This window comes from Archocentrus centrarchus, unplaced genomic scaffold (genome assembly GCF_007364275.1).
Source record: "Archocentrus centrarchus isolate MPI-CPG fArcCen1 unplaced genomic scaffold, fArcCen1 scaffold_40_ctg1, whole genome shotgun sequence".
Taxonomy (NCBI): domain Eukaryota; kingdom Metazoa; phylum Chordata; class Actinopteri; order Cichliformes; family Cichlidae; genus Archocentrus; species Archocentrus centrarchus.
In genome coordinates, this window is record NW_022060266.1 from 2,267,650 (window position 1) to 2,280,365 (window position 12,716).

The following is a 12,716-nucleotide window of genomic DNA, read 5'->3' on the forward strand; positions in this document are numbered from 1 at the left end:
TGCAAGGTTAGCAGCTCAGTCACTGGTGTCTCCACATGCCGGTGTATCTTTGGAAAAAATAAATCATGTGGATGAATAGGTGGATGAGGAACATTTCATAGTGCTTTTAGTATTGCTAAGTTAAGGCCATTTTTCATTGCTGGAATTCACAGAGAGTATCAGGGAGTCTCATACCTTTGTGTGTGTTCCAACAATACAAACCATCCATGATGGACTCCTTTCAGGGCTGTTCACGTACTTTGGGGTGGTACTTCTAAGTGGCCATGAAAAATGACCAAACGAGACCCGATGCTAATATGTCTGCTCTCAAACACTGCGATCAGCACTGCTGATGTGACAGACAGCAACACAGCGCCAGCTCCTAAGGATGCTATAGACCTAGAACCTCAGGATACCGTACATAACAAAGATTTTATTGCTGCTTTGACATGCTCAGAACTGATGTTGCATTTGATGTTATCACACAGTTATTGTCATCCCATTCCTGTAGGCGTTTGTGCCACATTACACCTGGCCCCATCCTGTAGTGGAAAATGGCCCACCCTCTATGTTTACTGCTTCTCCTTATAGCAGCAGCTTGGGTGGATTGTTGGTTGCATCTGAGAGGTGGGAGTGGCTCTCACAGTTCCTTCTGCCTCTGTCTCTGGGCAGCATCCATCCAGTCACCATAATGCTGGCTTGTTAGCTTTTTTTTGGTTCTGGTGTCTTTGTTTAACATCTCATATATGTTTCTCCTGTTCTTGCACAGACGCTCCACTGATGTCTGATACTTTTACACTTTACTACACGTCTAACTAAAAAAAAAAATGGGAGAAACTGGATTCTGCTGGGTGTGGACTCTCCTTTGTTTGTTGCCAGCCTGAGCTTCTTCAACACTGGTGTACAACCGATCAGGAGTTTTATTTTCTCTGGTAGGACAGTCAGCAAACTGTGTGAATCCAGTAAGGTGGGAGGAGAGCAACACATGATTGAAGTCTCCTGAAATTATGAAGATTGCCTCCCGATGTTTGTCCAGCATAATCACGGCATAATCAGAACCTTTTCTGAAGTACCACACAGTAGTGAAACACAGTGTAAAAATACTCCAAAGCATGTGAAACTGAAAAATTACACATCTCAACAGAAACATTTTGATTGAACAGTAAAGCTACTTATAATGCTGACTGCTTCGCTATATATTTGATTCCAGTACATTTAATTGTTAACTTACTATGTAGCATGCAATTTTTAATTAAATATAGAGGACATAAAAGTGCTAATCATTGCATAAATGCATGTATACAAACTGTACATGGCCTAATGGATGCTTGTTTTCTTTTTTCTCACCATAAAATTATAAAAAACAATGTGGAATCGTTAGGATATCTAATGTTTGTAATGCTTTACATCTTTATTGCATATACAGTGGCAATACTTTTGCACACCACACTTTTCAGTTTTTTATTTGTAAAAAATGTTTTGAATCATGTATAATTTTCTTTCCACTTCACAATTGTAACCACTTTGTGTTGGTCTTTGACATTAAATTCCAGTGAAATATATTTATGTTTGTGGTTGTAATGTGACAAAATATGGAAACGTTCAAGGGGTATGAATACTTTTGCAAGCAACTGTATACTTGAACTGCACATTACAATTACAGGGTTTACGTACTTCAGAGAACTACAGTGTGTTGGATGGCTCCTCATATTTCTGCAATAACGCCTTTTTTAATTCAATATCATATCGGGCTCATCAGCTGTCACTTCACAAGATGGAAATGAATAAGTTATTTTTCAAACCGCTGCTAAATCTTCCTTTTTAAGTTACTGATCATGAAGAGCACCTGGCCGTTATGTATGTGGATCTTTTACCACATGAGTTATTTCAATACTTACAAATTCACATTATAAATGATAAATTCCACTTATAAGAAATAAAATTTTAAGTAATTATAGTTTGGATTTGCAGAGAGGAGTAGATGTCAAGGAAATGTGGCCACATTTTGCCTTTACTGACACAATGATTTCAGGGAAGAAGTAACTTTAATCAAAGCTAAACAAAGTGAACAAAGCTCAGGGAGCACATCTGCCTAGCTTTTAGGAATTGTGTCCCTTAAATAACTTGTAAGAAGTTGGCAGGAATTGGCAGTTTTATTGTCATACAACATTAAAACAACATAAATGGAACTACAGTTTGTTAATTAAAAAAAGTAAATTCAAATAAGGAATAAAGAATAAAACAAGAAGTGGTGTCGGGCACAACAAACCCCGCCCCCAGCAGACGTTTTAGCTGATTTAAATGTTGTCTGTCTCACAAACACGTCACTGTCCAAACATTGAATCAACAAGATAACACATGGGTCCTATCATCTATTCCCAGAGTTTTCCAAGGTTTAAAAAGTTTAAGTAAAATAATTTTAATTTTGTGGTCATTTTCATTTTTTTGTAAAAGCTGTATCTCTTATAATGAGAAAATACGCGATATGACAGGTGGGAGATAATAGGGCACTTGAGTGATTGGATTAATAGTCAAAAGTTGAATCATCTATTTGCTTATCCAGATCATATCACAGTCAAATGTTACATGCCCATGATATGCTTCTTACTGCAACAAATGAGGATGATCTGTCTTTTTTCAGCTGAGAAATGCATTAAATCGAGTTTCCCATGTTAAATTCAAGTTGCCTGTGTGACAGGCCGGCTCATGACCCATAACAAAAAATGAGGGGAGGCAAAGGTATAGGTCAATCAAAGTAGTTTTATTGTAAAAAATACTCAAAACCCAAAGAAAGATAAGAAATATGAGATGTGGATATGTCAGTATGTTTAGTGTGTGCAGTGCATGAGTGAGTGGACATGTATGTGTGAATCTGGATGAATACTGCAGCCCAAAACCAAACTAAAACAAAAGACAAACTGAGTTTACCTGGAGGAGCTGAGAGAGGAGAATGGTTAGTAGAGCCCTGCTTAAATTACTGAGCCCAGATGGTTCCAATTACTCAAGGCCCACCTCTGTCTGCAGGAGGAACCACCCCTGCAGGTCAGAGGAGGGGCTGTGACACTTGTCCCCTTAAAATGAGGGTCCCACCCTCAACCCACAGCTTTGGCCAGAATAAATTAATATATTAATTAATAATTAATTAATAAAAAGGCTCCCAAAATCCAAAATGGAGACCAATCCGGGCTCCCTAAAGGTTGCCCTGCATCCTCTGGCCAACTGTCCAACCTTCCATCTTAATGGCCCTGGTACCTGGGAAGCAGCTCAACAGGAGGAGCAGACAGCTGGAAGAGGAGAGCAAAGGATAAACAAAAAAATTAATTCAAAGAAGCACGGGACAAAGCATCTGCAATTGCATTATGTTTACCACTAATGTGCCTAATGTCAAGTTATAAGGTTGCAAAAACAGGGCCCAGTGCATAAAGGTGTTGGTTGGGGTTGTGCAAAGATTTTAGAAACATGAGCGGGTTATGGTCTGTAAAGACCATCAGGGGAGTCAAACCAGAGCCAACATAGAGCTCAAAGTGCTGTAAAGCCCAGATGAGAAATAATGCCTCCTTTTCTATGACTGAATACTTTTGCTGATACTTATTAAATTTCCAGGTGAAGAAACTGACTAGACACTCAACTCCCTTATCATCCTGCAATAAGACAGCCCCGCCCCTACCTGACTGGCATCTACCTGTAATTTGAAGGATTGACCAAAACATGGTGCTTTCAACACAGGAGCTGAACACAAGAGAGCCTTGACTGCCTCAAATGCTTCTTGACACTGGGTGGACCAGACAAACTCAGCCTGGGCTTATAACAGGTTGGTCAATGGGGACACTACTACCAAAAAGTAGTTACAAAAGGCACGGTGATACCCTTCCATTCCCAGGAAATGCATTAGTTCCTTTTTGGTGGTTGGCTGTGGAAACTGCTTCACAGCCACAACTTTTGCTTCCACCGGCAGAACAAAACCCTGACCAACAATTTTTCCCAGGTAAGTTACAGTTGCTTTAGCAAACTCACACTTTAATCACCAAATTAATGGCCAACCTGGCCCACACCAGCTTTTCAAATGAGGTCTTTATTCACCAGAAACGCTCCTCCCAAGAATCCCAGTAAATAACAACATCATCAAGATACACAGCACACCCTTCCAGGCCTGACACTACCAGATTCATCAGCCGCTGGAATGTGGCGGGAGCATTCCTCAAGCTGAAAGGCATCACTGCATACAAGTACAAGCCAGATGGAGTTATGAAAGCAGCTATTTAACGGGCTGTTTTGGTCAGAGGCACTTGCCAATACCCTTTTAGCAGATCAAATTTGCTAACACACTGTGCTGGCCCAACTTGGCCAATGCAGTCTTCCATCTTAGGAAGCGGGAAAAGATCTGCTTTAGTAACACTAGTTACTGTCCGATAGTCAGTACAAGGTCTAAATGTTGAATCAGGCTTCCTAACTAGAAGACAGGGCAATGCCCAGTTGGAAGAACAGGGTTCAGCAATACCATTTTCTAACATATATTTTACCTCTGTTTCCAACTGTTGTTTCCTCTCCTCAGATACTCTATAAAATCTTTATTTAAAGGGTTTAGCCTCTCTGATATCTATGTCATTCTCTATCAGATGGGTCAGTGTGGGAGTGTCAGAAAATAAAACAGGATAGCTTCTAGTGAGTGCCACCAACTCATCTGGTTTGTCACAATCTAAGAGGTCAACCAATACTCCAAGATTTTGCACAGTCTAAGAGTTTTTCAAACAAACATCTCCTCTTCTCCCCCCTCCAAAAAGTCCAGTCCACCATGGACAGTCATGGGTGAAGTAGCCAACGCTGACCCCATGGTTGAAACACCTTGGTCTGGACTATGGGAGTGATAGGGCTTCAACAGATTTACATGGCACACCTTCAATAATTTTCTATTAGCTGGAGTCTCAACAAGATAGTCTAATTCTGACACTTTGAGCAACACCATAAAAGGACCACAATACTTTGCCTGAAAAAGTGAAGTCACAAGTGGCAAAAGAGCAAGGACCTGATCATGAGGACTAAACTCACACAGCTCAGTCTGTCTTCCATAGTTCTCTTTCATTTTCCTTTGAGACAGTTCCAATTTGTCCCTAGCCAGTTCATCAGCTCTATACAACTTCAGCCTAAATCTATTTACATAGTCAACAAGGTTCTGAGGTGGTTCCTCAGACAAATAACCATCTTGTAACACTGCCAATGGCCCACCGACTTTGTGACCAAAAACTACGTGGTTTAGGCTAAAACCTGTGATATCCTGCACTACTTCATGAGCAGCCAGTAGCAGCCAGGGTAACCCTTCCTCCCAATCTGCCAAGAGTTCTGTGCAATATGCACGAAGCAAGGATTTTAGTGTTTGATGAAAACACTCTAAAGCTCTTTGGCTTTGGGCATGGAGTGCAGTAGACACATTGCGTTTAACCTTAAGCTGTTTAAGAATCTGAGAAAACAAATGGGAGGTAAAATTAGAACCCTGATCTGACTGAATGATTTTCGGAATACCAAACGTGGAAATGAACTGAGTCAATGCATTAACAACTGATTTTGAAGTGATAGTGCGAAGCAGAAAAGCAGCAGTATATCTAGTCACCTGACACATCACAGTCACAGTGCCCCATTTTTGACCGTGGTAATAGCCCAACACAATCAATAATAAGGTGTTCAAATGACTGCCCAGTAGCTGGTATCGGGTATAAAGGTGCTGCCTTTAACACTTGGTTCGGCTTGCTGCTGAGCTGACACATATGACAAGATCTGATAAACTGACCCACATCTCGCTTTAAACGTGGCCAGAAAAAATACTTAAGTACGCGATCATAAGTCTTACAAATGCCCATATGACCTGCCCTGTCACCATGCACAGTCTGTAACACCTTACTTCATCATACAGATGGCACAACAACTTGAAATACTGGATTTCCCAAATTCCCGGTCATAATGTGAAACCCATTGCCTTACTAAGACCCCATCTTGCAGAAAATAACACAAAGCGCTATCTCACTGTCGAGTCAGGCACAACCTTGGCAAAAAGGTCAGACAAGGTTGTATCCACCCCCTGTTCCGCTATTAATGCATCTTTAGAAGTACCCGACTGTTCTGTCTGGAGCATAACCGGCAACTCAAGATCCTTTGGTGTAACCGCACCCTCTTTAACTTGAGAGGCAGCACGGGTAACTGCACAAACCGGCCACACATTACAGTAATCTGATGTAGAGGAGAGGAGAATGAAACCAGATCCATGCCCTTCACCAGAACACAGCCACCAGTATCCGACCCTTGGGAAAACGGTAACACAGAATCCAAAATAAAAGAATCTAAGGCTCCTGTATCTCTCAGAATTTTCTGCACTGACCTGCTTGCCATCCCCAACCAACGACACCATCTGAAGTGAAAGCAGAAAAATCATGGAGAACCAGACCTAACCTGTGACTGCAAACCCTCTCCCTGATGGCCAGAAACTGCTATGGAAGTTGCCACTACAGCAGGTTTCACTTGACCCAGCCTCTTGGCTCTAAGTAGGGGACACGCCCTCTTCCAGTGACCCTCCGCTAAAGGGTCCAGTGACCCTTTAGCGGAGGGTATTTTGAGCCACTGGTCCTTTCGGGCCGTTATGACCAAACTTCATCTGGGGCTTATGAATCAAAGCCCCAGATGAAGGCAAATGACCATGTTTCAAATCATTAGGGTACATAACATTGCACGGCTCAAAGTAACTTTTGCGGGCCAGCACATACTCATCTGCAAGAGTAGCCGCTTCAGATGGAGATGTCACCTTACATTCATTTATGTAAGTAGCAACTGCTTCAGGTATATAATTTTTTGAACTGTTCGAACACCACTAAGTTACAAAGATGCTCAAAAGTAGTAACCTCAGAAGCTGTAGACCAACCATTTAATGCAAGAGTTAGATCATGAACAAACTCAGAATAAGTCTGTGAATCCAGGTTATTCCTAAACCGAAACCTTTGGCTATATGCCTATGGGACAAGCTCAAACATTTTCAGCACAGCAGATTTAACTGTAGCATAAACTTTGCTGTCAGCCATACTCAAAGCTAAAAAAGCCTCACGTGCTCTACCCGTCAGAAGACATTGCAACAATGTACACCTATCTAAGTTTGACCAAACTTTAGAATCTGCTATTCGCTGAAACAGAGTGAAATAAGTGTCTACATCCAAGTCATCAAATTTAGGCAACAAGCTGAGATGTTTGCAAACTGAACGCCAGAACTTGCAACGGTCTATTGGAATATCTCAACTTTTCCAGCTCCAACTGTATCAGTAACAGTTCCCTCTGCTGCTCAAAAGTCAGTGCAGATGGGCCAGATTGATAACTCGCACCCTGATCACTAGCAGCCTGACTGCAAAGAATCCCCACCTCCACAAGACCCTGTTTTAAACCAATCTTAACAGTTTCTTAACTTTTTATCACCTATGTCTATTTTGTAATGGTCAGCTATCTCAATCAGCTGTTCCTTAGTACACAACTTCAATGCCAATTCTGAAGGAGACTGAACAAAACTATGTAAAACAGAAGCCATTATCAAGAAATCCTACAACCCAGAACAAAATCACAAGACAACCAACCCACCTGCAGCCAGACTGGGTCTAGGATAGGAGACACACCCCACTATACCCCAAAACAGCTAACTAACCACAACTGTGTACCGAATATCAGATGAATCTGGTATTTTTTGTAATGTTGCCCTATGTGGAGTCTAGGGTATAATTGGCCATTTTTGGCCTTTATAGTGCATCTTAAAAACTGTACACTTTGCCTTGTTTGGCATAATTTTATTTTGCAGCACAACTTCACATATTTGGACTGCACAGTTATTTTTTTCATTTTAACATACTGTATTAACACATTGGAAATCACATACAAAAAACATAAAATCTGTGGAGAAAAAAAATTGAGAATTTCTTACACTGAAAACCACAAACATGTTTAACATACTAACTTTCTAACTTATAATACAAATATGTTGTAATTTTCAAAAACTTATCTACACATTTAGCAAACAAAGTTATATACAACTATTTACATTAAAATTAAGGTTCAGGCTTTTTTGTACAACTATTTACAAAACAATCAGGTGTCACAGTAAAACAAATTATTTGTCCCACTCTAAAAATCTGTTCCTGTCAACCACAAGACAGAGGGGCACATCAGGGCTTGACACTTAACAGTTGTGTCACTCCTGTTGTACACCTGGAGACATCATCTATATTTGAGTCTGCCTTTGGTGGCTTTTTAGCTAGTATTTGCCTTGTCCATGACTACACTAGACACTAACTATGCACTCCAAACATGCTAAAATCTATCTATCTATCTATCTATCTATCTATCTATCTATCTATCTATCTATCTATCTATCTATCTATCTATCTATCTATCTATCTATCTATCTATCTATCTATCTATCTATCTATCTATCTATCTATCTATCTATCTATCTATCTATCTATCTATCTATCTATCTATCTATCTATCTCTTAGTGTGTTTGAGATCATCAGTTGTGTTGTGAAGAGGTAGAGTTGATATACAGTGAATAGCTCTATTTCTGTAATGTTCTAATCCATAGTATGACAAGAACTACTCAACTAAGTAAAGAAAAACAATGGTCCATCATTACTTTAAGAAGTCAGTCAATCCGAAAAATTGCAAGAACTTTGAAAGTGTCCTCAAGTGTGGTTGCAAAGACCATCAAATGTTATGAAACTGGCTCTCATCAGGACTGCCCCAGGAAAGGAAGATCAAGAGTTCCCTCTGCTGTACAGGATAAGTTCATCAGAATTACCAGCCTCAGAAACCACAAGTTAACAGCACCCCAGATAAAAGCCCACCTAAATGCTTCACAGAGTTCAAGTAGCACACACATCTCAACCTCAGCTGTTCAGAGAAGACTACATTAATCTGGACTTTATGATGGAATTGCTGCAAAGAAGCCACTTATAAGGAAGAACAACAAGAGGAAGAGAATGGCTTGGGTCAAGGAACACAAGGAATTTGACTAGTGGAAATCTGTCTTATAGACTGATGAGTCCAAATTTGAGATTGTTGGTTCCAAACACCATGTGTATGTATGACGCAAAATAGGTCAGCAGGTGGTTCCTACATGTGTAGTTCCCACTGTGAAGTATGGAGGAGGAAGTGTGATGGTATGGGGGTGCTTTGCTGGTGACACTGTTGGAAATCTATTCAAAATCAAAGGCAGACTTACAAAACCCTTTTCCTTCCTGCGCTCAGTGGAGACGGACACATTTTCCTCTTCTCCCCAACCTTCCCTATCTACCCCTGCTTTTTGCTGCTTCGCTGCTTAGAGCGTCTCTTCACACATCCCCGAACTCGAAATTCAATTATGGTCAGCTGGTCTCTCAACACTATTGATGGTCAAATTCTCATCACGAGGAGATCGGGAAAAGGGGAACCCTCTTTCCTCCAGTCCGACTACATACCCAGCTGGCTATGTTATGGATTCCGGTGGGGATGGAAGATAACGTTCCTGGCTGCACTGTGTGGATGCGGCATATATATTGATACCAGGAATTTTTCCCGAATTGGACCTGGGGATACCTGGTTTCTGGGCAGCTGTTTGGGCCCTAGTAAGGCTGCCTATGAAGGATGCAGAAACAGTACGAACTCAATCAGACTCAGTAGAGCTCAGAGAGTGGATTACATCTGGAGGAGTGTTGGAGTGTCTGTTCTGTGTGGCGGAGTAGAACCAAATTTGGATGATTGGATTTCTGAGAGGTAACCAGAAAACTGTAAGTCTGTCAGCAAATAGTTATGACGGCCTGAACCAAAACAATTCCAGTATTTGGAATCTGGCTCCCAGACGGCCTTGGATGCTGCCTATCTAGAGTGTGTCTTGGAGATGTTTGTAAACAGATGCTCTTCCCCCCCGCCCTGTGTTGTGACCTGTATGAACTGGTATCCTGGCAACCAAGCCTGACTGTACCATCTTATCATGAACATCATCATGACCTGCTGGTCTGGAAGCTGTGTGTCCATCACAGCATCCTGCTCGTCTCCGCTGGCAGCCCCTCCCCTAACCACCCTAGTGCTCTCCAGGCTTTAAATGTGCTGCTGCTTTGCTGAGGTGTTTTTTGGAACCTCATAAGGTGTTCATAATGAACACAGTACCAGATGATTTTTTTGAACCTACCTATCCCAGTGTATCTCTTTCTGTTTTCCTGCTAAAGGTAGCGCCGGTAAAACAGCTGCATGACCTCAGACACCTGTCCCCCCTGTTTGTTTCTGTTGTTTGTATTTCTCTTGGATGGGTGTTCTGAAACGCAAATTTCATTATATGTTTCCATATAATGACAAATAAAGTCTTCTTCTTCTTTTTCTACCCAGCATGGCTACCACAACATTCTGCAGCAACCTGCCATCCCATCTGGTTTGAGCTTAGTGGGACCATCATTTGTTCTTCAACAGGACAATGACCCAAAACACACCTCCAGGCTATGTAAGGACTATTTGACCAAGAAAGAGGGTGATGGAGTGTTGCAGCAGATGACCTGGCCTCCACAATCACCTGATCTAAACCCAGCTGAGATGGTTTGGGATGAGTTGGACTGCAGAGGGAAGGCAAAGCAGCCAACAAGTGCTCAGCACCTCTGGGAACGCCTTGAAGACTGTTGGAAAACCATTTCAGGTGATGACCTCATGAAGCTGATTGAGAGAATGCTGAGAGTGCAAAGCTGTGATCAAAGCAAAAGGAGCCGACTTTGAAGAATCTAAAATCTAAAACAAATTTTGGTTTGTTTAACATTTTTAAGATTAAAGCATGATTCTGAATGAATATGTAGAAGATGTGTTTAAACAGTTGAAGGCAATCACTTAACATTATTGTGAAATGTGTTAATAGGAAGTGCTTTATTTTGAAATCCAGGGATTTTTATTTATTTTTGTTGCTAGCTTTAATGATGTTATGAAGGTTATGTGTGGAGTGTGACAGTGATGTGTTTCTTGTTCGCTTGCTATTTGTCAACAGCATTTCAGTTTGAATGACATCTGTCTTGGTTATTATTCAAAGCTTCCACTACACAACACCATAACAGTGCAGGCAAGTCTTGTGCATATATCATTGTTTAAACTGATGCTCACAAGCACTGCAGTACATTTGATGATGACATGCATCATCAATAAAAATGTTTTTTAAAGTTATGCAGAGTTCCATTAATAGAGTGTGCAGTCTCTCTCCCTTGAGTAGACAAAGAAAATGTCTGATTTAACTTATTATTGGTTTACTTATTACTGGTATTGTAATGAAGTATTAATTAACTATAAACTGTTTAATCAGTTTGTAGCAGGAGGAGACCTCCCTCCCCTGGCCCAAATCACAAAAATAAGTGAATAAATAAAATAAAAAATGTGCCCTTTATTACTGCACAAAAGATGTTGCTATGACAGTGGCATGCAACTATCCTTCTAAGTGGCATAAGGATTAAGTTCAACAAATTTAAATTTGCTTTGGAAAAATGAAGCAATTGTAATCCAATTATGGTGCAAAAAATGGGGTTGCACCAGGATTGCACTACAAGACTGCATTCTGTTGGCTTCATTACTTTGAAACTTGTGGTTATCTTGACTGATTCTTGGGCCCCCCGTGCCACCTCATTTAAAAAATACTGGAAATGCCCCTGTTTATGGATTCTAACTTTACGCAAAGCTAATTAACTATAATAACTCTATTTTAGTTTTTTCCCCACTTTTAATATAAGAAATAAAGATAACTTTCCTCTATACCCTCTCCTTTTATGTTCTGTCTCTATATGGCATAGTTGACTCATACAAATTCAGCTGCCCACAAAGAACAAGGTGTCAGAGATGTTGGAAAAATCCTCAGTGTGAGCGAAAATCTTAGCTGATCAGTTCCAAAAAAAAATATTTTCAGCTTGCCTCTGTTGGTGCCTCACTGTGCAAATTTGCATAAATTAGCATCTTTGTATGCACTTTATGCGTAATTGTGCCACATGAAAACTTCACTTAACTTCACCTTGTGTTTGAACACATCATGAGTAATCCTTGCAACTTGTTTAGTTATGATTATGATTACAAGCAGCACAGTGGTGCAGTTGTTAGCACTGTCACCTGACAGCAAACCCTCTCTGGGTAATCCAGCTTCAGTCCAAAGACATATATGTCAGAGTATTTGGTGACTCAAAATTATTTGGTGACTCAAAATTGGCCTTAAGTGTGAAGGTGAGCGTGAATTTTGTCTGTCTTTACGTGTTGGCCCTGTCATACAGTGTAACCCTATGACAGCTGGAAGATAGGCTCCAGCACCCCATCCTCCTTGGATGGATGGATGGATATGATTACATCTTTTACAGCTCCCATTTCAGGGAGCAGTATGTAGTTACCGGCATAGCAAATCTGCATATGAATACACTGGGGAATGGGCATTTTGACCAGACTTGAATAATGGTGGGCTGGAGAGTGGTAAGGTGTCCCCTTCTATATAAATTTGGCACAATAACTAAGGAAATCCATTTGTTGGTTGAGCATGTGGTTGAGCATGTGGGTTGCGCCCATGAAAAACTTCCAACTTCCAACCAAATCTTCTCTACCAATGCCAAACAGCTTATTCTACTACTGACTCCTGTTTTGAGCTTCTGGTGTCCCAGGACAATCAGGCTTACCATCACTGGAGGCAATCTCAATGCAGAGAGATACTGAGATGAGATTCTGCAGCCAGGCTCTTCTGAGG